Source organism: Spermophilus citellus, assembly GCF_964194105.1.
Source record: "Spermophilus citellus genome assembly, chromosome: 4".
Taxonomy (NCBI): domain Eukaryota; kingdom Metazoa; phylum Chordata; class Mammalia; order Rodentia; family Sciuridae; genus Spermophilus; species Spermophilus citellus.
The window spans coordinates 77,709,500-77,725,193 of record NC_138185.1 but is presented as its reverse complement, the minus strand read 5'-3'; positions in this window follow the sequence as shown (position 1 = coordinate 77,725,193).

The window sequence follows — 15,694 nt, the reverse complement described above, 5'->3', positions numbered from 1 at the left end:
GTTTTGTTTCCTTTTCATGTAGCCCTAAGCAGTGACTGGCGAGAAACACTTTCATTGAAAGGGGTTGCAAGCTTCCAAAAATTACGAGTCTCCAGAAATCTCAGCAAATATTTTTTCACCCAAACTAGATGATACTTTCAGGTAATGATCAGTACACTAAGCCCTCTTGGTTCCCCAAATTTCGTTCTTCTATGTTGAAGCGTTCGTTTACACTAACAGTTTCCACTCTGGCATTTCACTCTGTTTTCTCCTATATTGATAGATGTATTTGGAACACTAAATCAAACACGGTTTGTGCTAGCTTCTTGAAACTTGACACAGTAAAGCAGTTTCACATTCTAACTCTATGTTTTGTTTCTTTTTCATGTAGCCCTAAGCAGTGACTGGCGAGAAACACTTTCATTGAAAGGGGTTGCAAGCTTCCAAAAATTACGAGTCTCCAGAAATCTCAGCAAATATTTTTTCACCCAAACTGGATGATACTTTCAGGTAATGATCAGTACACTTGGCCCACTTGGTTCTCCAAATTTCGTTCTTCTATGTTGAAGCGTTCGTTTCCAGTAACAGTTTCCATTCTGGCATTTCACTCTGTTTTCTCCTATATTGATAGATGTATTTGGAACTCTAAATCAAACACGGTTTGTGCTAGCTTCTTGAAACTTCACACAGTAAAGCAGTTTCACATTGTAACTCTATGTTTTGTTTCCTTTTCATGTAGCTTTAAGCAGTGACTGGCGAGAAACACTTTCATTGAAAGGGGTTGCAAGCTTCCAAAAATTACGAGTCTCCAGAAATCTCAGCAAATATTTTTTCACCCAAACTGGATGATACTTTCAGGTAATGATCAGCACACTAAGTCCTCTTGGTTCCCCAAATTTCGTTCTTCTATGTTGAAGCGTTCGTTTCCAGTAACAGTTTCCATTCTGGCATTTCACTCTGTTTTCTCCTATATTGATAGATGTATTTGGAACTCTAAATCAAACACGGTTTGTGCTAGCTTCTTGAAACTTGACACAGTAAAGCAGTTTCACATTCTAACTCTATGTTTTGTTTCCTTTTCATGTAGCCCTAAGCAGTGACTGGCGAGAAACACTTTCATTGAAAGGGGTTGCAAGCTTCCAAAAATTACGAGTCTCCAGAAATCTCAGCAAATATTTTTTCACCCAAACTGGATGATACTTTCAGGTAATGATCAGTACACTAAGCCCACTTGGTTCCCCAAATTTCGTTCTTCTATGTTGAAGCGTTCGTTTCCAGTAACAGTTTGAATTTTGTCGTTTCACTCTGTTTTCTCCTATATTGATAGATGTATTTGGAACACTAAATCAAACACGGTTTGTGCTAGCTTCTTGAAACTTGACACAGTAAAGCAGTTTCACATTCTAACTCTATGTTTTGTTTCCTTTTCATGTAGCTTTAAGCAGTGACTGGCGAGAAACACTTTCATTGAAAGGGGTTGCAAGCTTCCAAAAATTACGAGTCTCCAGAAATCTCAGCAAATATTTTTTCACCCAAACTGGATGATACTTTCAGGTAATGATCAGTACACTAAGCCCACTTGGTTCTCCAAATTTCATTCTTCTATGTTGAAGCGTTCGTTTCCAGTAACAGTTTCCATTCTGGCATTTCACTCTGTTTTCTCCTATATTGATAGATGTATTTGGAACTCTAAATCAAACACGGTTTGTGCTAGCTTCTTGAAACTTGACACAGTAAAGCAGTTTCACATTCTAACTCTATGTTTTGTTTCTTTTTCATGTAGCCCTAAGCAGTGACTGGCGAGAAACACTTTCATTGAAAGGGGTTGCAAGCTTCCAAAAATTACGAGTCTCCAGAAATCTCAGCAAATATTTTTTCACCCAAACTGCATGATACTTTCAGGTAATGATCAGTACACTAAGCCCACTTGGTTCCCCAAATTTCGTTCTTCTATGTTGAAGCGTTCGTTTCCAGTAACAGTTTGAATTTTTGCGTTTCACTCTGTTTTCTCCTATATTGATAGATGTATTTGGAACTCTAAATCAAACACGGTTTGTGCTAGCTTCTTGAAACTTGACACAGTAAAGCAGTTTCACATTCTAACTCTATGTTTTGTTTCCTTTTCATGTAGCCCTAAGCAGTGACTGGCGAGAAACACTTTCATTGAAAGGGGTTGCAAGCTTCCAAAAATTACGAGTCTCCAGAAATCTCAGCAAATATTTTTTCACCCAAACTAGATGATACTTTCAGGTAATGATCAGTACACTAAGCCCTCTTGGTTCCCCAAATTTCGTTCTTCTATGTTGAAGCGTTCGTTTACACTAACAGTTTCCAGTCTGGCATTTCACTCTGTTTTCTCCTATATTGATAGATGTATTTGGAACACTAAATCAAACACGGTTTGTGCTAGCTTCTTGAAACTTGACACAGTAAAGCAGTTTCACATTCTAACTCTATGTTTTGTTTCCTTTTCATGTAGCCCTAAGCAGTGACTGGCGAGAAACACTTTCATTGAAAGGGGTTGCAAGCTTCCAAAAATTACGAGTCTCCAGAAATCTCAGCAAATATTTTTTCACCCAAACTGGATGATACTTTCAGGTAATGATCAGTACACTTGGCCCACTTGGTTCTCCAAATTTCGTTCTTCTATGTTGAAGCGTTCGTTTCCAGTAACAGTTTCCATTCTGGCATTTCACTCTGTTTTCTCCTATATTGATAGATGTATTTGGAACTCTAAATCAAACACGGTTTGTGCTAGCTTCTTGAAACTTCACACAGTAAAGCAGTTTCACATTGTAACTCTATGTTTTGTTTCCTTTTCATGTAGCTTTAAGCAGTGACTGGCGAGAAACACTTTCATTGAAAGGGGTTGCAAGCTTCCAAAAATTACGAGTCTCCAGAAATCTCAGCAAATATTTTTTCACCCAAACTGGATGATACTTTCAGGTAATGATCAGCACACTAAGCCCACTTGGTTCTCCAAATTTCATTCTTCTATGTTGAAGCGTTCGTTTCCAGTAACAGTTTCCATTCTGGCATTTCACTCTGTTTTCTCCTATATTGATAGATGTATTTGGAACTCTAAATCAAACACGGTTTGTGCTAGCTTCTTGAAACTTGACAGAGTAAAGCAGTTTCACATTCTAACTCTATGTTTTGTTTCCTTTTCATGTAGCCCTAAGCAGTGACTGGCGAGAAACACTTTCATTGAAAGGGGTTGCAAGCTTCCAAAAATTACGAGTCTCCAGAAATCTCAGCAAATATTTTTTCACCCAAACTGGATGATACTTTCAGGTAATGATCAGTACACTAAGCCCACTTGGTTCCCCAAATTTCGTTCTTCTATGTTGAAGCGTTCGTTTCCAGTAACAGTTTGAATTTTGTCGTTTCACTCTGTTTTCTCCTATATTGATAGATGTATTTGGAACACTAAATCAAACACGGTTTGTGCTAGCTTCTTGAAACTTGACACAGTAAAGCAGTTTCACATTCTAACTCTATGTTTTGTTTCCTTTTCATGTAGCTTTAAGCAGTGACTGGCGAGAAACACTTTCATTGAAAGGGGTTGCAAGCTTCCAAAAATTACGAGTCTCCAGAAATCTCAGCAAATATTTTTTCACCCAAACTGGATGATACTTTCAGGTAATGATCAGTACACTAAGCCCACTTGGTTCTCCAAATTTCATTCTTCTATGTTGAAGCGTTCGTTTCCAGTAACAGTTTCCATTCTGGCATTTCACTCTGTTTTCTCCTATATTGATAGATGTATTTGGAACTCTAAATCAAACACGGTTTGTGCTAGCTTCTTGAAACTTGACACAGTAAAGCAGTTTCACATTCTAACTCTATGTTTTGTTTCTTTTTCATGTAGCCCTAAGCAGTGACTGGCGAGAAACACTTTCATTGAAAGGGGTTGCAAGCTTCTAAAAATTACGAGTCTCCAGAAATCTCAGCAAATATTTTTTCACCCAAACTGCATGATACTTTCAGGTAATGATCAGTACACTAAGCCCACTTGGTTCCCCAAATTTCGTTCTTCTATGTTGAAGCGTTCGTTTCCAGTAACAGTTTGAATTTTTGCGTTTCACTCTGTTTTCTCCTATATTGATAGATGTATTTGGAACTCTAAATCAAACACGGTTTGTGCTAGCTTCTTGAAACTTGACACAGTAAAGCAGTTTCACATTCTAACTCTATGTTTTGTTTCCTTTTCATGTAGCCCTAAGCAGTGACTGGCGAGAAACACTTTCATTGAAAGGGGTTGCAAGCTTCCAAAAATTACGAGTCTCCAGAAATCTCAGCAAATATTTTTTCACCCAAACTAGATGATACTTTCAGGTAATGATCAGTACACTAAGCCGTCTTGGTTCCCCAAATTTCGTTCTTCTATGTTGAAGCGTTCGTTTCCAGTAACAGTTTGAATTTTGTCGTTTCACTCTGTTTTCTCGTATATTGATAGATGTATTTGGAACTCTAAATCAAACACGGTTTGTGCTAGCTTCTTGAAACTTGACACAGTAAAGCAGTTTCACATTGTAACTCTATGTTTTGTTTCCTTTTCATGTAGCTTTAAGCAGTGACTGGCGAGAAACACTTTCATTGAAAGGGGTTGCAAGCTTCTAAAAATTACGAGTCTCCAGAAATCTCAGCAAATATTTTTTCACCCAAACTGGATGATACCTTCACGTAATGATCAGTACACTTGGCCCACTTGGTTCTCCAAATTTCATTCTTCTATGTTGAAGCGTTCGTTTCCAGTAACAGTTTCCATTCTGGCATTTCACTCTGTTTTCTCCTATATTGATAGATGTATTTGGAACTCTAAATCAAACACGGTTTGTGCTAGCTTCTTGAAACTTGACACAGTAAAGCAGTTTCACATTCTAACTCTATGTTTTGTTTCCTTTTCTTGTAGCCCTAAGCAGAGACTGGCGAGAAACACTTTCATTGAAAGGGGTTGCAAGCTTCCAAAAATTACGAGTCTCCAGAAATCTCAGCAAATATTTTTTCACCCAAACTGGATGATACTTTCAGGTAATGATCAGTACACTTGGCCCACTTGGTTCTCCATATTTCGTTCTTCTATGTTGAAGCGTTCGTTTACACTAACAGTTTCCACTCTGGCATTTCACTCTGTTTTCTCCTATATTGATAGATGTATTTGGAACACTAAATCAAACACGGTTTGTGCTAGCTTCTTGAAACTTGACACAGTAAAGCAGTTTCACATTCTAACTCTATGTTTTGTTTCTTTTTCATGTAGCCCTAAGCAGTGACTGGCGAGAAACACTTTCATTGAAAGGGGTTGCAAGCTTCCAAAAATTACGAGTCTCCAGAAATCTCAGCAAATATTTTTTCACCCAAACTGCATGATACTTTCAGGTAATGATCAGTACACTAAGCCCACTCGGTTCTCCAAATTTCATTCTATGTTGAAGCGTTCGTTTCCAGTAACAGTTTCCATTCTGGCATTTCACTCTGTTTTCTCGTATATTGATAGATGTATTTGGAACTCTAAATCAAACACGGTTTGTGCTAGCTTCTTGAAACTTGACACAGTAAAGCAGTTTCACATTCTAACTCTATGTTTTGTTTCCTTTTCTTGTAGCCCTAAGCAGAGACTGGCGAGAAACACTTTCATTGAAAGGGGTTGCAAGCTTCTAAAAATTACGAGTCTCCAGAAATCTCAGCAAATATTTTTTCACCCAAACTGGATGATACTTTCAGGTAATGATCAGTACACTTGGCCCACTTGGTTCTCCATATTTCGTTCTCTATGTTGAAGCGTTCGTTTACACTAACAGTTTCCACTCTGGCATTTCACTCTGTTTTCTCCTATATTGATAGATGTATTTGGAACTCTAAATCAAACACGGTTTGTGCTAGCTTCTTGAAACTTGACACAGTAAAGCAGTTTCACATTCTAACTCTATGTTTTGTTTCTTTTTCATGTAGCCCTAAGCAGTGACTGGCGAGAAACACTTTCATTGAAAGGGGTTGCAAGCTTCCAAAAATTACGAGTCTCCAGAAATCTCAGCAAATATTTTTTCACCCAAACTGCATGATACTTTCAGGTAATGATCAGTACACTAAGCCCACTTGGTTCCCCAAATTTCGTTCTTCTATGTTGAAGCGTTCGTTTCCAGTAACAGTTTGAATTTTTGCGTTTCACTCTGTTTTCTCCTATATTGATAGATGTATTTGGAACTCTAAATCAAACACGGTTTGTGCTAGCTTCTTGAAACTTGACACAGTAAAGCAGTTTCACATTCTAACTCTATGTTTTGTTTCCTTTTCATGTAGCCCTAAGCAGTGACTGGCGAGAAACACTTTCATTGAAAGGGGTTGCAAGCTTCCAAAAATTACGAGTCTCCAGAAATCTCAGCAAATATTTTTTCACCCAAACTAGATGATAGTTTCAGGTAATGATCAGTACACTAAGCCCTCTTGGTTCCCCAAATTTCGTTCTTCTATGTTGAAGCGTTCGTTTCCAGTAACAGTTTGAATTTTGTCGTTTCACTCTGTTTTCTCCTATATTGATAGATGTATTTGGAACTCTAAATCAAACACGGTTTGTGCTAGCTTCTTGAAACTTGACACAGTAAAGCAGTTTCACATTGTAACTCTATGTTTTGTTTCCTTTTCATGTAGCTTTAAGCAGTGACTGGCGAGAAACACCTTCATTGAAAGGGGTTGCAAGCTTCCAAAAATTACAAGTCTCCAGAAATCTCAGCAAATATTTTTTCACCCAAACTGGATGATACTTGCAGGTAATGATCAGTACACTAAGCCCACTCTTTTCCAAATTTCATTCTTCTACGTTGAAGCGTTCGTTTCCAGTAACAGTTTCCATTCTGGCATTTCACTCTGTTTTCTCCTATATTGATAGATGTATTTGGAACTCTAAATCAAACACGGTTTGTGCTAGCTTCTTGAAACTTGACACAGTAAAGCAGTTTCACATTCTAACTCTATGTTTTGTTTCCTTTTCTTGTAGCCCTAAGCAGAGACTGGCGAGAAACACTTTCATTGAAAGGGGTTGCAAGCTTCTAAAAATTACGAGTCTCCAGAAATCTCAGCAAATATTTTTTCACCCAACCTGGATGATACTTTCAGGTAATGATCAGTGCACTAAGCCCACTTGGTTCTCCAAATTTCGTTCTTCTATGTTGAAGCGTTCGTTTCCAGTAACAGTTTCCATTCTGGCATTTCACTCTGTTTTCTCCTATATTGATAGATGTATTTGGAACTCTAAATCAAACACGGTTAGTGCTAGCTTCTTGAAACTTGACACAGTAAAGCAGTTTCACATTCTAACTCTATGTTTTGTTTCCTTTTCATGTAGCCCTAAGCAGTGACTGGCGAGAAACACTTTCATTGAAAGGGGTTGCAAGCTTCCAAAAATTACGAGTCTCCAGAAATCTCAGCAAATATTTTTTCACCCAAACTAGATGATACTTTCAGGTAATGATCAGTACACTAAGCCCTCTTGGTTCCCCAAATTTCGTTCTTCTATGTTGAAGCGTTCGTTTCCAGTAACAGTTTGAATTTTGTCGTTTCACTCTGTTTTCTCCTATATTGATAGATGTATTTGGAACTCTAAATCAAACACGGTTTGTGCTAGCTTCTTGAAACTTGACACAGTAAAGCAGTTTCACATTGTAACTCTATGTTTTGTTTCCTTTTCATGTAGCTTTAAGCAGTGACTGGCAAGAAACACTTTCATTGAAAGGGGTTGCAAGCTTCTAAAAATTACGAGTCTCCAGAAATCTCAGCAAATATTTTTTCACCCAAACTGGATGATACTTTCACGTAATGATCAGTACACTTGGCCCACTTGGTTCTCCAAATTTCGTTCTTCTATGTTGAAGCGTTCGTTTCCAGTAACAGTTTCCATTCTGGCATTTCACTCTGTTTTCTCCTATATTGATAGATGTATTTGGAACTCTAAATCAAACACGGTTTGTGCTAGCTTCTTGAAACTTGACACAGTAAAGCAGTTTCACATTCTAACTCTATGTTTTGTTTCTTTTTCATGTAGCCCTAAGCAGTGACTGGCGAGAAACACTTTCATTGAAAGGGGTTGCAAGCTTCCAAAAATTACGAGTCTCCAGAAATCTCAGCAAATATTTTTTCACCCAAACTGGATGATACTTTCAGGTAATGATCAGTACACTTGGCCCACTTGGTTCTCCAAATTTCGTTCTTCTATGTTGAAGCGTTCGTTTCCAGTAACAGTTTCCATTCTGGCATTTCACTCTGTTTTCTCCTATATTGATAGATGTATTTGGAACTCTAAATCAAACACGGTTTGTGCTAGCTTCTTGAAACTTCACACAGTAAAGCAGTTTCACATTGTAACTCTATGTTTTGTTTCCTTTTCATGTAGCTTTAAGCAGTGACTGGCGAGAAACACTTTCATTGAAAGGGGTTGCAAGCTTCCAAAAATTACGAGTCTCCAGAAATCTCAGCAAATATTTTTTCACCCAAACTGGATGATACTTTCAGGTAATGATCAGCACACTAAGCCCACTTGGTTCTCCAAATTTCATTCTTCTATGTTGAAGCGTTCGTTTCCAGTAACAGTTTCCATTCTGGCATTTCACTCTGTTTTCTCCTATATTGATAGATGTATTTGGAACTCTAAATCAAACACGGTTTGTGCTAGCTTCTTGAAACTTGACACAGTAAAGCAGTTTCACATTCTAACTCTATGTTTTGTTTCCTTTTCATGTAGCCCTAAGCAGTGACTGGCGAGAAACACTTCAATTGAAAGGGGTTGCAAGCTTCCAAAAATTACGAGTCTCCAGAAATCTCAGCAAATATTTTTTCACCCAAACTGGATGATACTTTCAGGTAATGATCAGTACACTAAGCCCACTTGGTTCCCCAAATTTCGTTCTTCTATGTTGAAGCGTTCGTTTCCAGTAACAGTTTGAATTTTGTCGTTTCACTCTGTTTTCTCCTATATTGATAGATGTATTTGGAACACTAAATCAAACACGGTTTGTGCTAGCTTCTTGAAACTTGACACAGTAAAGCAGTTTCACATTCTAACTCTATGTTTTGTTTCCTTTTCATGTAGCTTTAAGCAGTGACTGGCGAGAAACACTTTCATTGAAAGGGGTTGCAAGCTTCCAAAAATTACGAGTCTCCAGAAATCTCAGCAAATATTTTTTCACCCAAACTGGATGATACTTTCAGGTAATGATCAGTACACTAAGCCCACTTGGTTCTCCAAATTTCATTCTTCTATGTTGAAGCGTTCGTTTCCAGTAACAGTTTCCATTCTGGCATTTCACTCTGTTTTCTCCTATATTGATAGATGTATTTGGAACTCTAAATCAAACACGGTTTGTGCTAGCTTCTTGAAACTTGACACAGTAAAGCAGTTTCACATTCTAACTCTATGTTTTGTTTCTTTTTCATGTAGCCCTAAGCAGTGACTGGCGAGAAACACTTTCATTGAAAGGGGTTGCAAGCTTCCAAAAATTACGAGTCTCCAGAAATCTCAGCAAATATTTTTTCACCCAAACTGCATGATACTTTCAGGTAATGATCAGTACACTAAGCCCACTTGGTTCCCCAAATTTCGTTCTTCTATGTTGAAGCGTTCGTTTCCAGTAACAGTTTGAATTTTTGCGTTTCACTCTGTTTTCTCCTATATTGATAGATGTATTTGGAACTCTAAATCAAACACGGTTTGTGCTAGCTTCTTGAAACTTGACACAGTAAAGCAGTTTCACATTCTAACTCTATGTTTTGTTTCCTTTTCATGTAGCCCTAAGCAGTGACTGGCGAGAAACACTTTCATTGAAAGGGGTTGCAAGCTTCCAAAAATTACGAGTCTCCAGAAATCTCAGCAAATATTTTTTCACCCAAACTAGATGATACTTTCAGGTAATGATCAGTACACTAAGCCCTCTTGGTTCCCCAAATTTCGTTCTTCTATGTTGAAGCGTTCGTTTACACTAACAGTTTCCAGTCTGGCATTTCACTCTGTTTTCTCCTATATTGATAGATGTATTTGGAACACTAAATCAAACACGGTTTGTGCTAGCTTCTTGAAACTTGACACAGTAAAGCAGTTTCACATTCTAACTCTATGTTTTGTTTCCTTTTCATGTAGCCCTAAGCAGTGACTGGCGAGAAACACTTTCATTGAAAGGGGTTGCAAGCTTCCAAAAATTACGAGTCTCCAGAAATCTCAGCAAATATTTTTTCACCCAAACTGGATGATACTTTCAGGTAATGATCAGTACACTTGGCCCACTTGGTTCTCCAAATTTCGTTCTTCTATGTTGAAGCGTTCGTTTCCAGTAACAGTTTGAATTTTTGCGTTTCACTCTGTTTTCTCCTATATTGATAGATGTATTTGGAACTCTAAATCAAACACGGTTTGTGCTAGCTTCTTGAAACTTGACACAGTAAAGCAGTTTCACATTCTAACTCTATGTTTTGTTTCCTTTTCATGTAGCCCTAAGCAGTGACTGGCGAGAAACACTTTCATTGAAAGGGGTTGCAAGCTTCCAAAAATTACGAGTCTCCAGAAATCTCAGCAAATATTTTTTCACCCAAACTGGATGATACTTTCAGGTAATGATCAGTACACTAAGCCGTCTTGGTTCCCCAAATTTCGTTCTTCTATGTTGAAGCGTTCGTTTCCAGTAACAGTTTGAATTTTGTCGTTTCACTCTGTTTTCTCGTATATTGATAGATGTATTTGGAACTCTAAATCAAACACGGTTTGTGCTAGCTTCTTGAAACTTGACACAGTAAAGCAGTTTCACATTGTAACTCTATGTTTTGTTTCCTTTTCATGTAGCTTTAAGCAGTGACTGGCGAGAAACACTTTCATTGAAAGGGGTTGCAAGCTTCTAAAAATTACGAGTCTCCAGAAATCTCAGCAAATATTTTTTCACCCAAACTGGATGATACCTTCACGTAATGATCAGTACACTTGGCCCACTTGGTTCTCCAAATTTCATTCTTCTATGTTGAAGCGTTCGTTTCCAGTAACAGTTTCCATTCTGGCATTTCACTCTGTTTTCTCCTATATTGATAGATGTATTTGGAACTCTAAATCAAACACGGTTTGTGCTAGCTTCTTGAAACTTGACACAGTAAAGCAGTTTCACATTCTAACTCTATGTTTTGTTTCCTTTTCTTGTAGCCCTAAGCAGAGACTGGCGAGAAACACTTTCATTGAAAGGGGTTGCAAGCTTCCAAAAATTACGAGTCTCCAGAAATCTCAGCAAATATTTTTTCACCCAAACTGGATGATACTTTCAGGTAATGATCAGTACACTTGGCCCACTTGGTTCTCCATATTTCGTTCTTCTATGTTGAAGCGTTCGTTTACACTAACAGTTTCCACTCTGGCATTTCACTCTGTTTTCTCCTATATTGATAGATGTATTTGGAACACTAAATCAAACACGGTTTGTGCTAGCTTCTTGAAACTTGACACAGTAAAGCAGTTTCACATTCTAACTCTATGTTTTGTTTCTTTTTCATGTAGCCCTAAGCAGTGACTGGCGAGAAACACTTTCATTGAAAGGGGTTGCAAGCTTCCAAAAATTACGAGTCTCCAGAAATCTCAGCAAATATTTTTTCACCCAAACTGCATGATACTTTCAGGTAATGATCAGTACACTAAGCCCACTCGGTTCTCCAAATTTCATTCTATGTTGAAGCGTTCGTTTCCAGTAACAGTTTCCATTCTGGCATTTCACTCTGTTTTCTCGTATATTGATAGATGTATTTGGAACTCTAAATCAAACACGGTTTGTGCTAGCTTCTTGAAACTTGACACAGTAAAGCAGTTTCACATTCTAACTCTATGTTTTGTTTCCTTTTCTTGTAGCCCTAAGCAGAGACTGGCGAGAAACACTTTCATTGAAAGGGGTTGCAAGCTTCTAAAAATTACGAGTCTCCAGAAATCTCAGCAAATATTTTTTCACCCAAACTGGATGATACTTTCAGGTAATGATCAGTACACTTGGCCCACTTGGTTCTCCATATTTCGTTCTCTATGTTGAAGCGTTCGTTTACACTAACAGTTTCCACTCTGGCATTTCACTCTGTTTTCTCCTATATTGATAGATGTATTTGGAACTCTAAATCAAACACGGTTTGTGCTAGCTTCTTGAAACTTGACACAGTAAAGCAGTTTCACATTCTAACTCTATGTTTTGTTTCTTTTTCATGTAGCCCTAAGCAGTGACTGGCGAGAAACACTTTCATTGAAAGGGGTTGCAAGCTTCCAAAAATTACGAGTCTCCAGAAATCTCAGCAAATATTTTTTCACCCAAACTGCATGATACTTTCAGGTAATGATCAGTACACTAAGCCCACTTGGTTCCCCAAATTTCGTTCTTCTATGTTGAAGCGTTCGTTTCCAGTAACAGTTTGAATTTTTGCGTTTCACTCTGTTTTCTCCTATATTGATAGATGTATTTGGAACTCTAAATCAAACACGGTTTGTGCTAGCTTCTTGAAACTTGACACAGTAAAGCAGTTTCACATTCTAACTCTATGTTTTGTTTCCTTTTCATGTAGCCCTAAGCAGTGACTGGCGAGAAACACTTTCATTGAAAGGGGTTGCAAGCTTCCAAAAATTACGAGTCTCCAGAAATCTCAGCAAATATTTTTTCACCCAAACTAGATGATAGTTTCAGGTAATGATCAGTACACTAAGCCCTCTTGGTTCCCCAAATTTCGTTCTTCTATGTTGAAGCGTTCGTTTCCAGTAACAGTTTGAATTTTGTCGTTTCACTCTGTTTTCTCCTATATTGATAGATGTATTTGGAACTCTAAATCAAACACGGTTTGTGCTAGCTTCTTGAAACTTGACACAGTAAAGCAGTTTCACATTGTAACTCTATGTTTTGTTTCCTTTTCATGTAGCTTTAAGCAGTGACTGGCGAGAAACACCTTCATTGAAAGGGGTTGCAAGCTTCCAAAAATTACAAGTCTCCAGAAATCTCAGCAAATATTTTTTCACCCAAACTGGATGATACTTGCAGGTAATGATCAGTACACTAAGCCCACTCTTTTCCAAATTTCATTCTTCTATGTTGAAGCGTTCGTTTCCAGTAACAGTTTCCATTCTGGCATTTCACTCTGTTTTCTCCTATATTGATAGATGTATTTGGAACTCTAAATCAAACACGGTTTGTGCTAGCTTCTTGAAACTTGACACAGTAAAGCAGTTTCACATTCTAACTCTATGTTTTGTTTCCTTTTCTTGTAGCCCTAAGCAGAGACTGGCGAGAAACACTTTCATTGAAAGGGGTTGCAAGCTTCTAAAAATTACGAGTCTCCAGAAATCTCAGCAAATATTTTTTCACCCAACCTGGATGATACTTTCAGGTAATGATCAGTACACTAAGCCCACTTGGTTCTCCAAATTTCGTTCTTCTATGTTGAAGCGTTCGTTTCCAGTAACAGTTTGAATTTTGTCGTTTCACTCTGTTTTCTCCTATATTGATAGATGTATTTGGAACTCTAAATCAAACACGGTTTGTGCTAGCTTCTTGAAACTTGACACAGTAAAGCAGTTTCACATTGTAACTCTATGTTTTGTTTCCTTTTCATGTAGCTTTAAGCAGTGACTGGCAAGAAACACTTTCATTGAAAGGGGTTGCAAGCTTCTAAAAATTACGAGTCTCCAGAAATCTCAGCAAATATTTTTTCACCCAAACTGGATGATACTTTCACGTAATGATCAGTACACTTGGCCCACTTGGTTCTCCAAATTTCGTTCTTCTATGTTGAAGCGTTCGTTTCCAGTAACAGTTTCCATTCTGGCATTTCACTCTGTTTTCTCCTATATTGATAGATGTATTTGGAACTCTAAATCAAACACGGTTTGTGCTAGCTTCTTGAAACTTCACACAGTAAAGCAGTTTCACATTGTAACTCTATGTTTTGTTTCCTTTTCATGTAGCTTTAAGCAGTGACTGGCGAGAAACACTTTCATTGAAAGGGGTTGCAAGCTTCCAAAAATTACGAGTCTCCAGAAATCTCAGCAAATATTTTTTCACCCAAACTGGATGATACTTTCAGGTAATGATCAGTACACTAAGCCCACTTGGTTCTCCAAATTTCATTCTTCTATGTTGAAGCGTTCGTTTCCAGTAACAGTTTCCATTCTGGCATTTCACTCTGTTTTCTCCTATATTGATAGATGTATTTGGAACTCTAAATCAAACACGGTTTGTGCTAGCTTCTTGAAACTTGACACAGTAAAGCAGTTTCACATTGTAACTCTATGTTTTGTTTCCTTTTCATGTAGCTTTAAGCAGTGACTGGCGAGAAACACCTTCATTGAAAGGGGTTGCAAGCTTCCAAAAATTACAAGTCTCCAGAAATCTCAGCAAATATTTTTTCACCCAAACTGGATGATACTTGCAGGTAATGATCAGTACACTAAGCCCACTCTTTTCCAAATTTCATTCTTCTATGTTGAAGCGTTCGTTTCCAGTAACAGTTTCCATTCTGGCATTTCACTCTGTTTTCTCCTATATTGATAGATGTATTTGGAACTCTAAATCAAACACGGTTTGTGCTAGCTTCTTGAAACTTGACACAGTAAAGCAGTTTCACATTCTAACTCTATGTTTTGTTTCCTTTTCTTGTAGCCCTAAGCAGAGACTGGCGAGAAACACTTTCATTGAAAGGGGTTGCAAGCTTCTAAAAATTACGAGTCTCCAGAAATCTCAGCAAATATTTTTTCACCCAACCTGGATGATACTTTCAGGTAATGATCAGTACACTTGGCCCACTTGGTTCTCCAAATTTCGTTCTTCTATGTTGAAGCGTTCGTTTCCAGTAACAGTTTCCATTCTGGCATTTCACTCTGTTTTCTCCTATATTGATAGATGTATTTGGAACTCTAAATCAAACACGGTTTGTGCTAGCTTCTTGAAACTTCACACAGTAAAGCAGTTTCACATTGTAACTCTATGTTTTGTTTCCTTTTCATGTAGCTTTAAGCAGTGACTGGCGAGAAACACTTTCATTGAAAGGGGTTGCAAGCTTCCAAAAATTACGAGTCTCCAGAAATCTCAGCAAATATTTTTTCACCCAAACTGGATGATACTTTCAGGTAATGATCAGTACACTAAGCCCACTTGGTTCTCCAAATTTCATTCTTCTATGTTGAAGCGTTCGTTTCCAGTAACAGTTTCCATTCTGGCATTTCACTCTGTTTTCTCCTATATTGATAGATGTATTTGGAACTCTAAATCAAACACGGTTTGTGCTAGCTTCTTGAAACTTGACACAGTAAAGCAGTTTCACATTCTAACTCTATGTTTTGTTTCCTTTTCATGTAGCCCTAAGCAGTGACTGGCGAGAAACACTTTCATTGAAAGGGGTTGCAAACTTCCAAAAATTACGAGTCTCCAGAAATCTCAGCAAATATTTTTTCACCCAAACTGGATGATACTTTCAGGTAATGATCAGTACACTAAGCCCACTTGGTTCCCCAAATTTCGTTCTTCTATGTTGAAGCGTTCGTTTCCAGTAACAGTTTGAATTTTGTCGTTTCACTCTGTTTTCTCCTATATTGATAGATGTATTTGGAACACTAAATCAAACACGGTTTGTGCTAGCTTCTTGAAACTTGACACAGTAAAGCAGTTACACATTCTAACTGTATGTTTTGTTTCCTTTTCATGTAGCTTTAAGCAGTGACTGGCGAGAAACA